The 19,906-nt window shown below is 39.9% G+C and overlaps 1 non-coding gene across 1 annotated transcript; it reads left to right on the top strand.

Annotated features, from left to right (window-relative positions):
- The first annotated feature begins 13,626 nt into the window (after positions 1–13,626).
- LOC148573775 (small nucleolar RNA R71) lies at positions 13,627–13,734 on the top strand. The gene has a single exon (XR_015906266.1). It is a non-coding gene; the product is annotated as a small nucleolar RNA R71 (small nucleolar RNA).
- The last annotated feature ends 6,172 nt before the right edge of the window (positions 13,735–19,906 follow it).

Here is a 19,906-nt window from a genome sequence, read left to right as displayed (position 1 = left end):
TCCGTGGTTGGCGTTGTAAATCAAGGCTCATTATGGTTGATACATCAAACATGAAATATAAAGGTTGGAATAGTACTCAACTAGATGGGTCTAGAAGGATGTTTGGTCACTATATTGAGAATTCATCTTACTTGCCACCAGGATAGACTAATAATGACCAACTTCAAGACGGGTGTGAAAATAAAGTGTGGGATCCCTGATTACAAGAAGAGGATCGACTTTGGGAGTCCCAAGCTTGTGAAGAACTCCATCAAGACTTGGTGCAACACATGAAAAAATCTTGGGGCACAATGGAGAACCAAGCATTGGTGGGAGTTCCAAGAAAAATTTAAGCACAAGCCACCTTGATAAGGAGCTCCCCATAAGTCCAACTTAAGGACAATAAACAAAAGTGCTAGGTAGGAGACACCCCACCATGGTAAAATCTTTTCTTTTTCTATTTTGTAGATATTGGTAATTAGTTTAATTTTATGTTTTGATCGATTTAATGAGTTTATTTGGTAGTCTAGTATGTTAAATAAGGTTTTATGGTGTTTTGGTAGCTGTTTGGAGGTTTGGAATGCTTGGATTTGTGCAAAAACATAGAAAAATTTTGAAAAACATGGCACCAACCCACGCGTACGCGTGCCCCAAGCATTCTCGCCCATCCACGCGCACGCGCCATGCACGCGTACGCGTGGATACCAGATTTTCACCTCCCAGCCAAGGACCCGAGAGTTGCGCCTGCACTGTGTTAATGTTGTGCTTGAGGCACAACCACCAACCCACGCCTAAGCGTGATGGACGCGTGTGCGTCAACTCTCTGTTTTGCCATACACGCGTACGCGTGACCCACGTATACGCGTCGCGCCCATTTCACTACCACCCACGCGCACGCGTGGTGTACGCGTACGCGTGGACACCCTTCCTTCACTACACTTTTTTTCTTCTCCTCTTTCCATTTCTTTCTTTCACCTTTCTTCTTCCCTTCTCCTACCATCATCCAACACTCCCAAACACCAGCTATAACCAATTCTTAGGTTAGTTGTAGTAACTTAGTTTAGTTTTCGTTTCATCTTCTCTTTTTCATGATAAGTGTTGGATTATTGATTTTGTCTCCTATATACTGCTGCTTATCACTAATTGAATGCTATTTTAGCATAATCATCTCTGTCATTTGTTGTTGAATTCTATTATTGAGGTTAAGATTTTGATACCTAGTTTTGAGCTTTTAATGCTTAATGCTTATGAATACCAAATAAATGAGAATTGCCTTCAAACACTCTAAATCTTTTTGAATTGCATGTTGTAGCTAACCACCATGTGATTTGAATTCTTTTCTTTGAGTAGGCAATTTCTTGATGGATGTTGAGCATTTATCTTAATGCATTGTGTCTCATGATCATATGCATCCATATGTTATATATTTGCTTGAATGCTCTCATGCTTCTCTATTGCTCGCTTACTTGTCCCAACCTACGAATTTAGAACATCTCAAGCACAGATGAGTGAAGTGCATGTTCCTTTTTGGGATAATTGTGACCTAGTTCTTTTTATGCTAGTGTGTGTTCTAAACCGCATGCATTTAGGACTCACACACTTACTTTTATCCATGTCACACATTGGGTCACTCACTTCATTCTAGTGATTTACCTCATTCCAACAATGTATACTTTCTTGCTTTTGCATTTACCTTTCTTACTATCCTACCTTCTATTTTCAGGATGAGTCATTATAAGCAACCATGGAAGCGAGAAAGAAAGAGCACGCAACAACCGGTTGACCTACCAGTTGAAGGTAGTAACCTAGAGAGTCGCCGTACCCCTTTGCTCATCTTTGAGTGCACCGAGGACGGTGCAAACTTTTAAGTGTGGGGAGGTCGTCCGACCGAATCGGCATTTTTTGGGTGACAAATTTCTAATCCCAATACTTTTGCATTTCATTTTAGGTTTTTAGGACTTTTACTCGTGTTTTCTTATTTTTGAATATATATATATATATATATATAATAAGCTTAGTCAAAAGAATGAGATTCTTCAAGAATTTTATCTATAGGGCATCCCAATTGATTTGAATGAAAACTTTTCATAGAACTTGCTTGAATCATATATATTTTTTGGAACATGTTTTGAGCTAAGAACACACAACCTTGTGAGATTTGAGCCTTAATTGCGTGGTTACATCTTATAACCACTTATTTTCCCTCTTGTGTGCATTATTCTCTTTCTATGATTGTAATCTTTGATTTGTTTGATTTTTTATGTTCATTATTTTGTGTAGACGTGCATTTATATCATTGAGATCATCATTTCGTTTAGCTCACTCACCCAAATAGCCTTACCTTCTATCATCCATTGTTAGCCAACTTTGAACCTACGATTAACCCACTTGTTCTTAATATTAGCACATTACAAGCCTTAAAGTGAAAAATAATAAATGTCCGTATTTGGATCTTTGATTAGCTTAGGCGAATGAGTGTGCATCATTCAAGTGTGGGAAAACTCGAGACATTGGTTGAATAAAAGGGTAGTTTTGTATTTCTATTGAAAATATTGGGAATTGGGTACATGCTCATGTGTTGATTAAATGTAAAACCATATGCATTGATGCTCTTGTATATACCTTATTGCAAAAAAAAATGGAAATGAGAAAATAAAAAAAAAAGAAAAAAAATATAGAAAAAGAAAGAAAAAAAAGAAAGAAATAAAAAGGGGACAAAATGCCCCAAAGTGAAGCAATAACAATCAATGCATATAAGTAGTGATAAAGAAAAGAATGCATGGGTATGTGAAAAAGTGGAAAATGGGTAGTTAGGTTAGCTTTGAAATTGTATAGGATGTCATAAGTTAGGTGAAAAGTTTAAACTTATCAAAGATTCAATTTTCAAGTCCACTTGACCAAATATGCATCCTACCTTAACCCTAGCCCCATTACAACCTATGAAAAGACCTCATGATGATTGTATGCATGCACGAAATATTTGTTGATTGTTAGATGAAAAATAAATCTTGGAAAGCCTTATTAGGGGAGATTTGAGTAAATCAACCCTAAACACTTGAGCGAATAGAGTACAAACACATCCGGTGAGGGTTCGATTGCTCAATTATATATTTTCACCTATGATCATCACTTTTCTTGCAAGTTTGTAAACTCTTTACTAACTCAATTCAATTATGATTTGGCATGGTTGTTAATACCTTTGGCCCTTGTGCTTATATATGCTTTCTTGGGAATTGATTTGTTTTGACCAAGTAGTTGCATTCATATAGATAGTTGCATTTAGGTAGGTTGCATGTAGTTAGTTTTCATTGAATAAATGTTGATACCCTTTGTTTCCTTCTTGATTTAGCATGAGGACATGCTATGGTTTAAGTGTAGGGAGGTTGATAAACCCCATTTTTAGGGTTTAACTTGTGCTTAATTTAGGGAATTTCATGACCTTTTACTCACATTTATCCAAGGAAATAGCATGGTTTCATGATTGTCTCCTAATTTGTGCTTGTTTCGAGGGTTACCTGAAACTGGAGGTCGATCTCGGTCAAGATCTTCTGTACTGGTCGGTGCCGACGTGTCCGGCTGGTGAGTGGCGGCCGGAGCTGTCGTGTCCGACTTGTTGGCTGGCTGCACTGCTAATCCTTGGTCACCGGAGGGTGGGGGGTACCTGCAAGAGACTCCGATGCTTAAGTTAGCATGGGTATTAAACATGTTTTTAGTAGAATCAGAGTATGAGTTATACCTGGGTGCTCCAGTGTATTTATAGTAGTGTGGACTGACCTTTCTGATAAGATAAGTTAGTTATCTTATCTTATCTTATCTTATCTTATTTTGAGTGAAGTCAGCTTATCTTCAAGGGAACCGCCTTTATCTCTATAGGCTTGGATTGCCTTTGGATTTGGGTCGTGTTCCTCTATTTGGGCCCTTTATTGGGCTTTCCTGTCGATTTGGCCGACCTCTTTGAGAAGAGGTCGGGTAGCCTGACCTGAAGAGGTCGGTCGCTTTGTCGCCAATCATTCCAGGTCGGATAGCTCAACCCAGGGTATGAACAGTGCCCCTGCTTGAGCTCAGTCTTCTTTTTTGAGGTCGAGTCCTTGACTTCGGTCCTTCTCTAGTGAAGCCGAACTCAAGCATTTAGTTGATTCCTTCCTTTGTAGAACCTTTTTGAATGTGGAACGTTTTTCTCTAAAAGCGCGCGCTTGTGTATTAGCGCTTTGCTCTAGGGAACGTGCGAGGGTTAAATACCTTCATTAATTGGTATTAATTGCCCCGTTTCCTTTGGCTTTATTTTGAACTTCTGCATTCAGAAAACGGTTTCTCTCCTTCATCTTTCTTTGTAACTTCTTCCTTCGTTCTCTCGCCTTCTGCTTTTCGCCTACATTTTGCCTTTGCGGCGTCGTTCAGCGATCCGGCGATTCCGTCTTTCCACCTTCGATCCTTCTGAGGCTCTGCTTTTTTCCAGGTTGGTTCCATTTGCAATTTCTTCTCTTCTTTGTTGCTTTGTTTTTAGTTTTTGTGATGAAGCTTTGATATTGCTTAGAGAAAGTTTGGATCTTTCTTGTCACGCCTGCTTGCTGTGTGTTCTGAGAGTTTCTTCGCCCTTTGCATGAACCTTTTCGCCTTTCCTGTTGTGTGATGCTTCTAGGGCTTTTCTTGTTCTACTGTCACTTCTGTCCGATACCCAAAAAAACTGCATCTTTGCTCACTTAATCGAAGATTGCTCCTTGGTTTTTTGCCATGTTGATAGCTTTTCCTGTTTGCTACGATATTTGTTTTGGTTTTTGTTTGATTCTGAGAAAAGGTTGCGCCTTTGACGATTTCCGCTTGGTATGATGCTTTTTGTTGATAGACTGTAAAAAGATAGTGACTTTTTGTGTTCTGGCTTTCTTTTCCAAAATGTCTGTTATTTGAAATCTTTTCTTATTTGAGAGATGCCGGGACGTAAGCTGTGGATTTTTCCTGAAACCTTGCTTTGTTACTGCCTCCAAAGGATGCCCCAGAACTTTGGTTTGAGTCTTGGGATTTTCCTTTTCTGTTTGTTCTTTTGTGTACTAGTCGAGTTATTTTGCCCCTCGTCCGAGATGTTTTTTGGTAATCCCATCTTCTTTTCTTATTGTAGGATTAGTTGGCCTCATGTCTTCTCGCAATAACATTGTAGAGATGTCTTCTAAAGTTCCCGAGGGGATGTCTGATTGGCTGGACTCCCTTGTCTTGATGTGTGTCTCTGTGGTGGATGATGATTTCTGTGTAGAGCTGAGGAAACGTCATAGAATTTGTCATAGCAGCGCCCGGGAGAGGGATTATGAGCTTGTAGCGCCCGATTCTGATGAGAGGATTTGTTTTCCTACTTCGGTCGAGGGGGAGCGTCCCTTTTTCTATGCCTATGAATATTTCTTCAGCCAGTTGGACATTACCTTTCCTTTTACTGCTTTCGAAACCGATTTGTTGTGGTCTTGTAATATTGCCCCATCCCAGCTTCATCCGAATTCCTGGGGTTTTATCAAGATTTTTCAGCTGCTTTGCCAAGAGTTAGGCGTAACACCTTCTCAGACTCTTTTCCTCTATCTTTTTGTATCTGCCAAGCCCGGAGGGTCTTCCAAAAAGAAAGCTTCCTGGGTTTCTTTCAGGTCGGCCCAAGGGCATAAAGTTTTTGCCATGTATGATGAGTCTTTTAAAGATTTTAAGAATTATTTCTTCCGAGTCCGTGCTATTGAGGGGCCCACCATCCACCCCTTTTTTCTTGATGAAAATGATGAGCCTGCCTTTCTTCTAGAATGGCAAAAGAATATGAGAGTGTCTCGCTATACTTGGAGATGCTTGACGAGGTTGAACGAGCTTTTGTAGTTGTTCTTGAGGATTTATGGGGGAAACCACCCCATCTTGATACAAAAAAGTTTTTGAGTGACCCGTCTTTAGTTCGAACTGATTTAGGTACTGTCCGACTTGTTTACATACTTGCTTTTTAGTTTTACTTCTTCTTTTTGTGATTGTAACCCATTGCTGTGGTCGATTCTGTATTTTCAGAGATGTCGAAGAACAACGATTCTATGAAGGCCTACAAGAAAGCGAAGAAGGCTGCTGCTACTCAAAATATCTCGGCTAAGGCGACGGAAGAGGGATCTTTGCAAGTTCAGGTGAAGCCACCCGTACCGAGCTCTCTTGGGCCGAGGAAGGTGATTCCGACTCCTCGGGTTCGCCTGGCCGAGCCTCCACAGTCTTCCGCTACTACTTCTGGTGCTCCTCCCAACAAGAAACAAAAAACAATTGAGCCCTTCAACCTTGATACCCCTGATTTTGATGCGGTCGAGTTCGTAGATCAGTAGATCGGTCCTTACGATGTCCTTTCTATGGATGATGTATCACTCCTTCGTTATTTGGACTTTATAACTCGGAGTAGTGTAAAAATGGCACATATGGGAGCTGCCTTGTACCGAACGGCTCAAAATCTTCCTCTCCATACCACCAAAGCCTTCATGGAAGAGGCAAAACAGGAATTCGATCGGATGAAGGGCTTGAAAGAGGAGCTTGAGGTGAAGGTGGCCAAACTGGAGAAGGATCTGGAGAATGAGAAGGCGAGTTCCCTTGCTCTGGCGGCTTCTGTGCAGTTGGCCGAGGACACGGCGTTGAGGCATAAAGACAGCTACGTTACATCCTATCGGGAGGGAATGCGTTTGAAGGAGGAGTTGGAGAACGCCCGAGCTGATTACTCCGAGCTCCAGGGGCATCTCGTTGGCAGTGTGAATGCTGCTTACGAGAATCTGAAGGAGCAGGTTTGAATTATTGATCCCGAGGCCGACCTTACTCTTTTTAGCCTGGACAATGTTGTGAGGGATGGTAAGATTGTCCCTGACGACCAAGATGATGACGATGTCGATCCTCCCCCTGTGCCTTCTGCCAAGGTGTCGACTTCTATAGCTCCTCCTGCTGGGATCGTTCGTCCAGAGTTAGATCCTGATTGTCAAATTCTGAATAGGGACGACGGTACAGTAGATGCAGTGCCTTTCCAAGCTCGCCCTCCTTCACTTCAGACTGATGCCGCCGAGCAGTCTTCTAATCTTAGTTGAATTTTCTTGGATATTTGTGTAGATAGCCTGGCTTGTGGGCTTTTAAACTCTTTATTTTGTAGTTTAAATATTTTGCTGACTGTTGATACTCCTTCTGGTTGCTTGTTCAGCAACTTTTGATTTTGAAAAAACAACAAGTAGCTTTCAAGCTTTTGGGCCTGACCCTGAAGCTTGTTATAATATTGTATTTTATATCATGCTTGTTTGCACTTGTCTTGGCACCTTTCTAGGTTTTGAGAATGTTGAAGCCTTGCTGCTCGACCTCTTTGAATTGCTTTTGTGCTTATTGCTTGTAGCTTGGATCCTTTGAGGTTGTGGATGTGTGGATCCTACTTGTATTTCGGTTTTCTGGCTCTTACTTGTATTTATTTCTAGCAATCCATAATCGATTTCTTTATGTTGGTCCTTTTTCCAATTATTTTTGTAGTCCTCTTTTTTGGACCTTTGTCAGGTCTCTTTCAGGGACTACTTTTATAACTTGTTGGTTGTAGGAGATCGACTTCTTTGCGTCGTCCTTTTCCAAGTTATTTTTGTAGTCCTCTTTTTTGGACCTTTGTCAGGTCTCTTTCAGGGACTACTTTTATAACTTGTTTGTGGGAGACCGACTTCTTCATGTCGTCCTCTTCTAAGTTACTTTTGTAATCCTCTTTCTTGGACCTTTGTCAGGTCTCTTTCAGGGATTACTTTTATAACTTGTTTGTAGGAGGTCGACTTCTTCATGTCGTCCTCTTCTAAGTTACTTTTGTAATCCTCTTTCTTGGATCTTTGTCAGGTCTCTTTCAGGGATTACTTTTATAACTTGTTTGTAGGAGGTCGACTTCTTCATGTCGTCCTCTTCTAAGTTATTTTTGTAATCCTCTTTCTTGGACATTTGTCAAGTCTCTTTCAGGGATTACTTTTATAACTTGTTTGTAGGAGGTCGACTTCTTCATGTCGTCCTTTTCTAAGTTACTTTTGTAATCCTCTTTCTTGGACCTTTGTCAGGTCTCTTTCAGGGATTACTTTTATAACTTGTTTTTTGTAGGAGACCGACTTCGTCATGTCGATCTCTTCTAAGTTATAGCAATTCCTCTTTTATAGGGTTGGCCAGACCTCTTTCCAAGGATTTGCTGATAACTTGGGTTGACTCGGTCCAACTTCTTAACGTCGGCCAGTCTTTAAGTTATTATTTAGCAATCCATAAGACCTCGTCAGGTTCTTTTTCCGGATCACTTTCGATAACTTCTTGCATTATTCTGTGTTCATCTTTGCCGATTTGTAGAAGGTGATTTCTATCTTTGTTTGGTCGACCTTTAGATGAATCGCGTTTTCATCTCTATTGGTCTTTATCGTGATCGTGCAGTGAATCTGTTTTTCACTTTCTACCAATCTGTTGCTTTATAATTAGATGATGAATGCTTCAGATTAATGCGTCTTGAGAATTTGTAGAATATCTAAAATATATTTTATTCAAAAGCAAGTGCAAATATATATATGCGGGAGTTTTTCATCCCTTTAAGTCAGATAATTTCTGGATCTCAACTTGGTGCCTCATTAAAAAACCTTTTCAGGAAAAAGAGTGCATCCTATGACGAGATCTTTTACCTTCTCTAGCTATAGTACCTTCTTAGGTTGCAGGCGTGCCATGATCTGGGAAGCTCTCGTCCATCGAGTTCAGACAGTCTGTAGTAGCACTTTCCAAGTACTTCTATGACTCGATAGGGTCCTTTCCAGTTTGCTGTCAACTTTCCTTCTCCGGGTCGAGTTGTTATATCATTTCGGATTAGGATGAGATCATTCTCAGTGAAACCTCTTGGCACTACCCTTTGATTATATCTCGAAGCCATTCGTCGCTTTAGTGCTTCTTCCCTGATTCGGGCACTTTCTTGGATTTCCGGAAGTAGGTCGAGCTCTTCTCTTTGAAGTTGAAAGTTGGCTTCTTCATTGTAGTGGACTACTCTAGGTGACCCTTCCTCGACCTCTACTGGGATCATTGCCTCCACTCCGTATGCTAGTCGAAATGGTGATTCGTTTGTGGTGGAATGTGGCATTGTTCGATATGCCCATAGGACTTGTGGAAGTTCTTCGGCCCAAGCTCCCTTTGCATCTTGTAGTCTCCATTTCAACCCAGCCAATATGACTTTGTTGGCAGCTTCGGCCTATTCATTGGCTTGAGGATGTTCGACGGAGGTGAACTGGTGTTTTATGTTCAAATCAGCTACTAACTTTCTGAAGCCTGCATCTGTGAATTGGGTGTCATTGTCTGTAGTAATGGAATATGGAACCCCGAACCTTGTGACAATGTTCCTATATAGGAATTTCCGACTTCTTTGAGCAGTGGCGTTGGCTAGGGGCTCTGCCTCGATCCACTTTGTGAAATAGTCTACCCCTACTATGAGGAATTTAACTTGTCCTGATCCCTGGGGGAAAGGTCCGAGGAGATCAAGTCCCCATTTTGCAAATGGCCAAGGTGAGGTTACGCTGATAAGCTCTTTTGGCGGGGCGATGTGAAAGTTGGCATGTTTCTGGCATGGTGGGCATGTCCTTACAAACCCTGTAGCTTCTTTTTGTAGAGTTGGCCAATAAAATCCCGCCCGGAGTACCTTTTTGGTGAGAGCTTGTGCTCCGAGATGATTACCACAAATGCCACTGTGTACTTCCTCTAAAACTTCCCTTGTGTTGGAGGTCGGCACACATTTTAATAGTGGTATTGAAATTCCTCTTTTATATAGGGTGTTGTTTATGATAATGTAGTACTGAGCCTCTCGTTTTAACCTCTTTGCCTCTTTTTCATCTGTGGGGAGTGTTTCTGTTTTGAGGTCATTAATTATGGGGGTCATCCATCCTTGATTCTGACTTGTTATGGCTAGGACTTTTTCCTCTTCCGAGATTGACGGGTTCTGTAGCATTTCCTGGATGAGGCTTCTATTGTTGCCCCCTGGTTTGGTGCTGGCTAGTTTTAAGAGTGCGTCAGCTCGGGCATTTTGTTCGCGAGGTATGTGACAGATCTTGTATTCCCCGAGTTGTCCGAGCTGTTCCTTGGTTTTATCCAAATACTTTTTCATGGTGGGATCTTTGGCTTGGTAGCTCCCTGTTATTTGTGAGGTGACTACTGATGAGCGGATAATTTATACGCTTTTTGGTATTATTTTTAGTATGTTTTTAATATATTTTAGTTAGTTTTTATTATGTTTTTATTAGTTTTTAAATAAAATTCACTTTTCTGGACTTTACTATGAGTTTGTGTGTTTTTCTGTGATTTCAGGTATTTTCTGGCTGAAATTGCGGGACCTGAGCAAAAATCTGATTCAGAGGCTGAAAAAGGACTGCAGATGCTGTTGGATTCTGACCTCCCTGCACTCAAAGTGAATTTTCTGGAGCTACAGAAGCCCAATTGGTGCACTCTCAATTGCGTTGGAAAGTAGACATTCTGGGCTTTCTAGCAATATATAACAGTCCATACTTTGCCCGAGATTTGATGGCCCAAACAGGCATTCCAAGTCAGCTCAAGAATTCTGGCGTTTAACACCGGAACTGGCACAAAAGCTGGCGTTTAACTCCAAGAAAAGTCTCTACACATGGAAGCTTCAATGCTCACCCCAAGCACACACCAAGTGGGCCCGGAAAAAGATTTCTGTATTAATTACTGATTTATGTAAACCCTAGGCTACTAGTTCTCTATAAATAGGACCTTATACTATTGTATTTTGATCTTTGATAAGTCTTAAGCTATCTTAGACACGTTTGGGGGCTGGCCTCACGGCCATGCCTAGACCTTGTTCTTATGTATTTTCAACGGTGGAGTTTCTACACACCATAGATTAAGGTATGGAGCTCTGCTGTTCTTCATGAATTAATACAAAGTACTACTGTTTTTTTATTCAATTCACGCCTACTTCTTCTCTAAGATATTCATTCGTTCTTCAACTTGATGAATGTGATGATCCGTGACACTCATCATCATTCTCACCTATGAACATGTGCCTGACAACCACCTCTGTTCTACTAGCAATGGCTTGAATGCGTATCTCTTGGGTTTCTAATCTAAGATTGGAACTTTCGTGGTATAGGCTAGAATTATTGGCGGCCATTCCTGAGATCCGGAATGTCTAAACCTTGTCTGTGGTATTCTGAGTAGGATCTGGGAAGGGATGACTGTGACGAGCTTCAAACTCACGATTGTGGGGCGTGTGACAGACGCAAAAGGATCAATGGATCCTATTCCGACATGATCGAGAACTGACAGATGATTAGCCGTGCGGTGACAGCGCATTTGGAATGTGGTTTGAATTTGAATGGTGAGGTAGGTGGGGTATTATGAAGGATGGATGTGAGTGGTGAAGAGAATGGTGGGGTTTGATAGGTGAGGAGTTTTTGGGGAAGAGGTATTGAGGTGATTGGTGAATGGGTGAAGGAGAGAGAGGTGGGGTAGGTGGGGATCCTGTGGGGTCCACAAATCCTGAGGTGTCAAGGATTTCTCATCCCTGCACATGTGGCGTGCAAAACGCCCCTTGCTGCCAATCCTGGCATTAAACACCAGGCTGCTGCCCATTTCTGGCATTTAACGCCAACCTCTTGCCCATTCCTGGCGTTAAACGCCAGTCTGGTGCCCATTTCTGGCGTTAAACGCCCAGAATGGTGCCAGACTGGGCGTTTAACGCCCATTCTGCTACCCTTACTGGCGTTTAAACGCCAGTAAGTTTCTCCTCCAGGGTGTTCTATTTTTCATTCTATTTTTCCTTCTGTTTTTGATTTTTCAATTGTTTTTTTTGTGACTTCACATGATCATCAACCTATATAAAACATAAAATAACAAAAGAAAATAGAAATTTAATATAGATAAGTAAAAATTGGGTTGCCTCCCAACAAGCGCTTCTTTAATGTCAATAGCTTGACAGTGGCTCTCATGGAGCTTTACAAATATTCAGAGCAATGTTGGAACCTCCCAACACCAAACTTAGAGTTTGAATGTGGGGGTTCAACACCAAACTTAAAGTTTGGTTGTGGCCTCCCAACACCAAACTTAGAGTTTGACTGTGGGGGCTCTGTTTGACTCTGTATTGAAAGAATCTCTTCATGCTTCCTCTCCATGGTGACAGAGGGATATCCTTGAGCTTTAAACACAAGGGAGTCTTCATTCACTTGAATGATCAATTCTCCTCTGTCAACATCAATCACAGCTTTTGTTGTGGCTAGGAAGGGTCTGCCAAGGATGATGGATTCATCCATACACTTCCCAGTCTCTAGGATTATGAAGTCAGCAGGGATGTAGTGGCCTTCAACCTTTACCAAGACATCCTCTACAAGTCCATAAGCCTGTTTCTTTGAATTGTTTGCCATCTCCAGTGAGATTCTTGCAGCTTGTACCTCAATGATCCCTAGCTTCTCCATTACAGAGAGAGGCATGAGGTTTATACTGGACCCTAGGTCACACAGAGCCTTCTCAAAGGTCATGGTGCCTATGGTACAAGGGATTGAGAATTTTCCAGGGTCTTGTCTCTTCAGAGGTAATTTCTGCCTAGTCAAGTCATCCAATTCTTTGATGAGAAATGGAGGTTCATCCTCCCAAGTCTCATTACCAAACAACTTGGCATTTAGCTTCATGATTGCTCTAAGATACTTAGCAACTTGCTCTTCAGTAACATCTTCATCCTCTTGAGGAAGAATACTCATCAGAGCTCATGAATGGCAGAAGAAAATTCAATGGAATCTCTATGGTCTCCGTGTGAGCCTCAGATTCCCATGGTTCCTCATCAGTGAACTCCTTGGAGGTCAGTGGACGTCCATTGAGGTCTTCCTCAGTGGAGATTACTGCCTCTTCCTCCTCTCCAGGTTCGGCCATGTGAGACGTGTTTATGGCCTTGCACTCTCTCTTTGGATTCTCTTCTGTGTTGCTTGGGAGAGTACTAGGAGGGAGTTCAGTAATTTTCTTACTCAGCTGACCCACTTGTGCCTCCAAATTTCTAATGGAAGACCTTGTTTCAGTCATGAAACTTTGAGTGGTTTTGATTAGATCAGAGACAATGGTTGCTAAGTCAGAGTGGCTTTGCTTAGAATTCTCTGTCTGTTGTTGAGAAGATGATGGAAAAGGCTTGCTATTGCTAAACCTGTTTCTTCCACCATTATTGTTGTTGAAACCTTGTTGAGGTCTCTGTTGATCCTTCCATGATAGATTTGGATGATTTCTCCATGAAGGATTATAGGTGTTTCCATAGGGTTCTCCCATGTAATTCACCTCTTCCATTGCTGGGTTCTCAGGATCATAAGCTTCTTCTTCAGAGGAAGCTTCTTTAGTACTGCTTGTTGCTGCTTGCATTCCAGACAGACTCTGAGAAATCATATTGACTTGTTGGGTCAATATTTTATTCTGAGCCAATATGGAATTCAGAGTATCAATCTCAAGAACTCCCTTCTTCTGAGTTGTCCCATTATTCATAGGATTCCTTTCAGAAGTGTACATGAATTGGTTATTTGCAACCATTTCAATGAGTTCCTGAGCTTCTGCAGGCGTCTTCTTCAGATGAAGAGATCCTCCAGCAGAGCTGTCCAATGACATCTTGGATAGTTCAGACAGACCATCATAGAAGATTCCTATGATACTCCATTCTGAAAGCATGTCAGAAGGGCACCTTCTGATCAATTACTTGTATCTTTCCCAAGCTTCATAGAGAGATTCACCTTCCTTCTGTCTGAAGGTTTGGACTTCCACTCTAAGCTTGCTCAATTTTTGAGGTGGAAAGAACTTTGCCAAGAAGGCATTAACTAGCTTTTCCCAAGAGTTCAGGCTTTCTTTAGGTTGTGAATCCAACCATGTCCTAGCTCTGTCTCTTAAAGCGAAAGGAAAAAGCATAAGTCTGTAGACTTCAGGGTCAACCCCATTGGTCTTGACATTGTCACAGATTTGCAAGAATTCAGCTAAGAACTGATGAGGATCTTCCAATGGAAGTCCATGAAACTTGCAATTCTGTTGCATTAGAGAAACTAATTGAGCCTTAAGCTCAAAGTTGTTTGCTCCAATGGCAGGGATTGAGATGCTTTTCCCATAGAAGTCGGGAGTAGGTGCAGTAAAGTCACCAAGCACCTTCCTTGCATTGTTGGCATTGTTGTTTTCGGCTGCCATGGTTTCTTCTTCCTTGAAAAGCTCTGTTAAGCCCTCTAAAGAGAGATGTTCTTTAGCTTCTCTTCAAGGTCCTTTCAGGTTCAGGATCATCTTAAACAAGTGTGCCTTTATCTTTGTTCCTGCTCATATGAAAGAGAAGAGAACAAGAAAGCAGGGAATCCTCTATGTCACAGTATAGAGATTCCTTGAGGTGTCAGAGGAAAAGAAGAATAGAAGGAGGAGGTATATAGAAGAGAATTCGAACATATAAAGAAGGAGGGAGTTCGAATTGTACCTTGAGGAGGAGTGTTAGTCCTTTAAATAGAAGGATGTGAGAAGAGGGGAAGAATTTTTGAAAATAAATTAAAAAGATTTTGAAATAATTAAAAGAAATTTGAAAATTTGATTGAGATTTTCGAAAATTAAGATTGGGAAAGAAATTAAGTGATTTTTGAAAAAGATTTTGAAATTAGAAATCAAAAAGATATGATTAAGAGTTAATTTTGAAAAAGATGTGATTGAGAAGATATGATTGAAGATCAAATTAAAAAGAGAAAGTTTTAAAATTAAAGTTGATTACTTGACTAATCAAGAAATTAAAAGATATGATTCTTAAAATTTAAAATTTGATCCTTTCTTAATAGGCAAGTAACAACTTGAAAATTTTGAAGTAAATCTTTAATTATAACATGGATTTTCGAAAATAAAAAATGGAAAGAAATTGATTTTGAGGAGATATGATTGAAAGATGTGATTTGAAAAAGATTTGATTTTGAAAAATTATGAAGATTTGAAAAAAATCTAAATTAAAAACAAAATCTTCCCTCTAGTGTCATCCTGGCGTTAAACGCCCAGAATGGCATCCATTCTGGCGTTTAACGCCCAAAACTCTACCTTTTTGGGCGTTAAACACCCAGTCAGGTACCCTGGCTGGCGTTTAAACGCCAGTTTTCCTTCTTCACTGGGCGTTTTGAACGTCCAGCTTTTTCTGTTTGATTCCTCTGCTGAATGTTCTAAATCTTCAATTCTCTGTATTATTGACTTGAAAAGACATGATTTTGAAAATATTTTTGAATTTTTAATGATGAGAAACAATCAAAATACAACTAATCTTAGGAAACTCAAATCAAACAATGCATGCAGGACACCAAACTTAAAAATTTTCATATAAGAGACACTACCAAATTGAGAATGCATATGAGAAACAACAAAACACACAAAACAAGAGAATTTAAAGATCAGAGCACTAAAGTCATCAAGAAAAACTTGGAGATCAATGAAGAACATATTGTATGTATTCGAAAAATGCAAGAAGAATAAAAACATGCAATTGACACCAAACTTAAAAATTGATACTAGACTCAAACAAGAAACATAAAATATTTTTTATCTTTATGGTTTTATAAATTTTTTTTTTTTTGTGATTTTTGAAACTTATATGGAAAAAGAAAATAAAGAGAATCAAAACTTTTAATGAGAATTCCAGGAATCATGCAATGTTAGTCTAAAGCTTCAGTCTAAAAAGATTAGACATGTTTGGCCAAGCTTCAGCAGGACATTACATTCAGCAGCTAAATTGATGAGAATCAATCAGCTTTTGTGATGCTAAAACATCACCTTGAAACTCTAGAATTCATTCTTAAAAATTCTGAAAAGTACCTAATCTAAGCAACAAGATAAACCGTCAGTTGTCCAAACTCAAACAATCCCCGGCAACGGCGCCAAAAACTTGGTGCACGAAATTGTGATCATCAACAATGGCGCCAAAGGACTTGGAGCTCTTAAACGTGAATCACACTTTGTCACAATTCTGCACAACTAACCAGCAAGTGCACTGGGTCGTCCAAGTAATAAACCTTACGTGAGTAAGGGTCGATCCCATGGAGATTGTCGGCTTGAAGCAAGCTATGGTCACCTTGTAAATCTCAGTCAGGCGGATTCAGATGGTGATGGAGAATTGATAATTAAAAGATAAATAAAACATAAAATAAAGATAGAGATACTTATGTAATTCTTCGGTTGGAATTTCAGAAAGGAGTATGAATGATTGGAAGAAGGCAATAGGAAAGCAGAGGTTCAGGAGGAACAAAGCATCTTCATACGCTTATCTGAAATTCCAACTGAAGAATTACATAAGTATCTCTATCTTTATTTTATGTTTTATTTATCTTTTAATTATCAATTCTCCATCACCATCTGAATCCGCCTGACTGAGATTTACAAGGTGACCATAGCTTGCTTCAAGCCGACAATCTCCGTGGGATCGACCCTTACTCACGTAAGGTTTATTACTTGGACGACCCAGTGCACTTGCTGGTTAGTTGTGCGGAATTGTGACAAAGTGTGATTCACGTTTAAAAGCTCCAAGTCCTTTGACGCCATTGTTGATGATCACAATTTTGTGCACCAACTACTTGTGAATCGCTGAAGATGTTGAGTTTTTGAGCTCCAACCTCCTTAGCCAGCTTCAAACCAGCTAGTAACGCTTCATATTCCGCCTGGTTATTTGAGACCAGGAACACAAATTTGAGAGAAAGCTCAACTTGGGTTCCTTGGTTGCTTTCTATTATCACACCTGCACCGCTTCCAGTCTTATTCGAGGACCCGTCCACGTAGAGATTCCATTCTGTGGGGGTTTCCAGGGTATCTGTGAATTCTGCAATGAAGTCAGCCAAGTACTGTGATTTGATGGCTGTCCGAGCTTCATATTGGAGGTCAAACTCGGATAACTCGACTGTCCATTGTAGAATTCTGCCTGCTAGATCTGTTTTCTGCAATATCCCTTTTATGGGCTGGTCGGTTCGAACCTTAATGGTGTGAGCCTGGAAGTATGGACGAAGTCGTCGAGATGTCAGTATGAGAGTATAAGCGAACTTTTCTATTTTTTGGTAGTTTAGCTCGGATCCCTGCAGTAATTTACTAATGAAGTATACAGGTTGTTGCCCTTTGTCGTCCTCTCGAACCAGTGCTGAGGCTACTGCCCGACTTCCTACCGCAAGGTACAATACAAGTGGTTCTTCCTTGATGAACGAATTTCTTGATGGTTTAGAATTTATCTAATGAAGTCTCGTTGTGAAGTATAGTTTCCAAACCAATCAAGAATCCTTTCATGCAAAAAGTTGTTTGTCACTAAAATAAACCCCTAAATTTATAAACCGAAGTATTCGAACCTCGGGTCATTCTCCCTAGGAATTGTAATGAGGTGGTTCGTTATTGGTTGTGAGTTATTTTGGGGTTTTAAGATTTTGTACAAGAAATATAAATGGCAAAGAAAATAAACTAATAACTAACAAAGCTCTTGGCAAGATATGAGAACTAGAAATCCTATCCTAGTTACCCTCCTCAATTGTGATGAGAATTGTTCATTGCTCCCACTTAGTTAACCTCTACCATGGAGGAAAGTCAAGTGGATGAATCAATTTGATTCCTCAAGACCTAATCAACTCCTAAAGGAAAGACTAGCTTTAGAGGCATTCAAATCAATTAGCAATCTCTAATTATCAATTAACAAAGGAATTAGATAACTCAAGAGTCACTAATCACTCTACCTAGGCCACGAGGAACAAAATCTATACAAAAATCCAACCAAGCATTTCATCAAACACTCGGAAGGCACAAAAAAAAAGTATAGCAAATCACAACAAGAATGAAACTACAATTGAATACAAAGAATTAACAACAACAACCAAGGAAATCACAATTATCATGAATTACCTCAAATTGTATTATTGAAAGGGAATAAAAGAAACAACAATCTATCCAAAACAAAGTGAAGAATCACAAGAATTAAAGTACATAACTAGAGAGAGGAAGAGGAGAAGATTAAGAATTGGCAAAGGAGAATTGAATTAGGACATGAATTAAACCTAGATCTAAGAAGAGAGATTAACCCTAACCTAATCCTAATCCTAGAGAGAAGTGAGAGCTTCTCTCTCTAGAACTACTCTAAACTAAAGCTATGACTAAGTTCTAATCTCCTCTCTCTCCCCTTTAATCCTTGATCCTTTTATCCCTTTCTATCAGCAATTGGCGCCAAAAAAATGGGTTCAGAAACCCCTCAAAATCGCTAGGCACGTGTTGCCTTAATGAAGTCATGTGCAGACATCGACGCGTGCGCGCACGGTACGCGTGCGCGTACCTGGCTGATTCCGTAATGTGCGCGCGAGCGCCTTGTGCGCGTGCACGTGCATGGCCGTGATCAATTCTTTGGCTTTTTGTGCTTCTCTCCACTTGCATGCTTCCTTCCTTGCTTCCTTTGATCCATGCCTGGCCTATTTCAATCCTGGAATTACTAGTAAACACATCAAGGCCTCTTATGGAATCAAGGAGAAATCAAAATTCATCAAAATAAGGCCTAAAAAGCATGTTTTTACACTTAAGCACAAATACGGGAGAGATAACAAAACCATGCTAATTCATAGGTTAAATGCGAGAAAAGGTCATCAAAATACTCTAAATTCAATACAAGATAAACCTTAAAAATGGGGTTTATCAACCTCCCCACACTTAAACCTTAGCATGTCCTCATGCTAAAATATGAAGGAACTAAGGTGTATGACATTTATTAAATGCAACTAAACTATATGAGTCCTATCTATATGCAAGTACCGAAAGCAAATGGAAATGCTTAGCTCAAACAAATCAATTCCCAAGAGACATGTATAAGCACAATAGCTAGGCAATAGGAATTAATCCCAAACCACAATTGTATTGAAATATCAAAAATCCGAACTTGCAAGAATATAAATAAGATGGGTGAACACATGTATTTGAACTTTTGAACCCTCACCGGATGTGTATCCGCTCTATTCACTCAAGTGTTTAAGGGTTAATTCACTCAATTCTCTTCTAATCGAGCTTTCCAAAATTTGATTTTCTTCTAACAATCAACACTTATTCAATGTATGCATAAATTCATCATGAGGTCTTTCATTTAGGTTGTAATGGGGTTAGGGTCAAGGTAGGATCATTTATGGTTAAGTGGGCTAGAGTTTAGATCTTTGATTAGTATAGACTTTCCCACCTAACTATATAATAACCTATACAAATTCAAACTACTCTAACTACCCATTCTTCACTTTTTTTTTCTTACATATTCATACATCTTATTTCTTGATTCATAACACTTATGCATTGATTCCCTTTTTGTTGAACTTCGCCTTGGGGCATTTTGTCCCCGTTTATTAAATTTTTTTTTTATATTCCCTTTTTTTTCTCTTTTTTTTTTTTTGACATCGATTGCATAAGGTCTTATACATTCAATCAATTCATGAGTATGTTCCCAATTCCTAAATATGGAAGTGTACTACCCCTTTTTATCCAATCCAATGTTCCCAAGCCTCACCAACTTTGAGTAATAAACACTCTCACTAGCCTAGGCTAATCAAAGATCCAAACAATGACTTTTCATTGGTTTTCTACCTTGGGCTTGTAATGTGCTAAAATGAGAATAAGTTGGTTAAGCATAGGCTCAAAATTGGCTAACGATGGAGAGTAAAAAGGTAGGCTAATTGGGTAAGTGGGCTAATGAAATAATGGCCTCAATCATACAAATGCATGAATACAAGAAATAAATGGACATATAGAATCAAGCAAATCAAGGATCACAATCATAGAAAGAGAACAATTGCACACAAGAATGGCAAATAAGTGGTTATAAAATGTAACCACATCAATAGGCTCAAGTCTCACAAGCTTGTGTTCTTAATTCAATACATGCTTCACAAAGTATGAAATTCAAGCAAGTTGCACCAAAAGTTTCCTTCAATCAATTGGGTTGGTACCCTATGTC

Source organism: Arachis ipaensis, chromosome B2, assembly GCF_059453495.1.
Source record: "Arachis ipaensis isolate K30076 ecotype BB chromosome B2, ASM5945349v1, whole genome shotgun sequence".
Taxonomy (NCBI): Eukaryota; Viridiplantae; Streptophyta; class Magnoliopsida; order Fabales; family Fabaceae; genus Arachis; species Arachis ipaensis.
The sequence above is the reverse complement of the archived record's forward strand: the minus strand, read 5'-3'. Positions and strand labels throughout refer to the sequence as shown.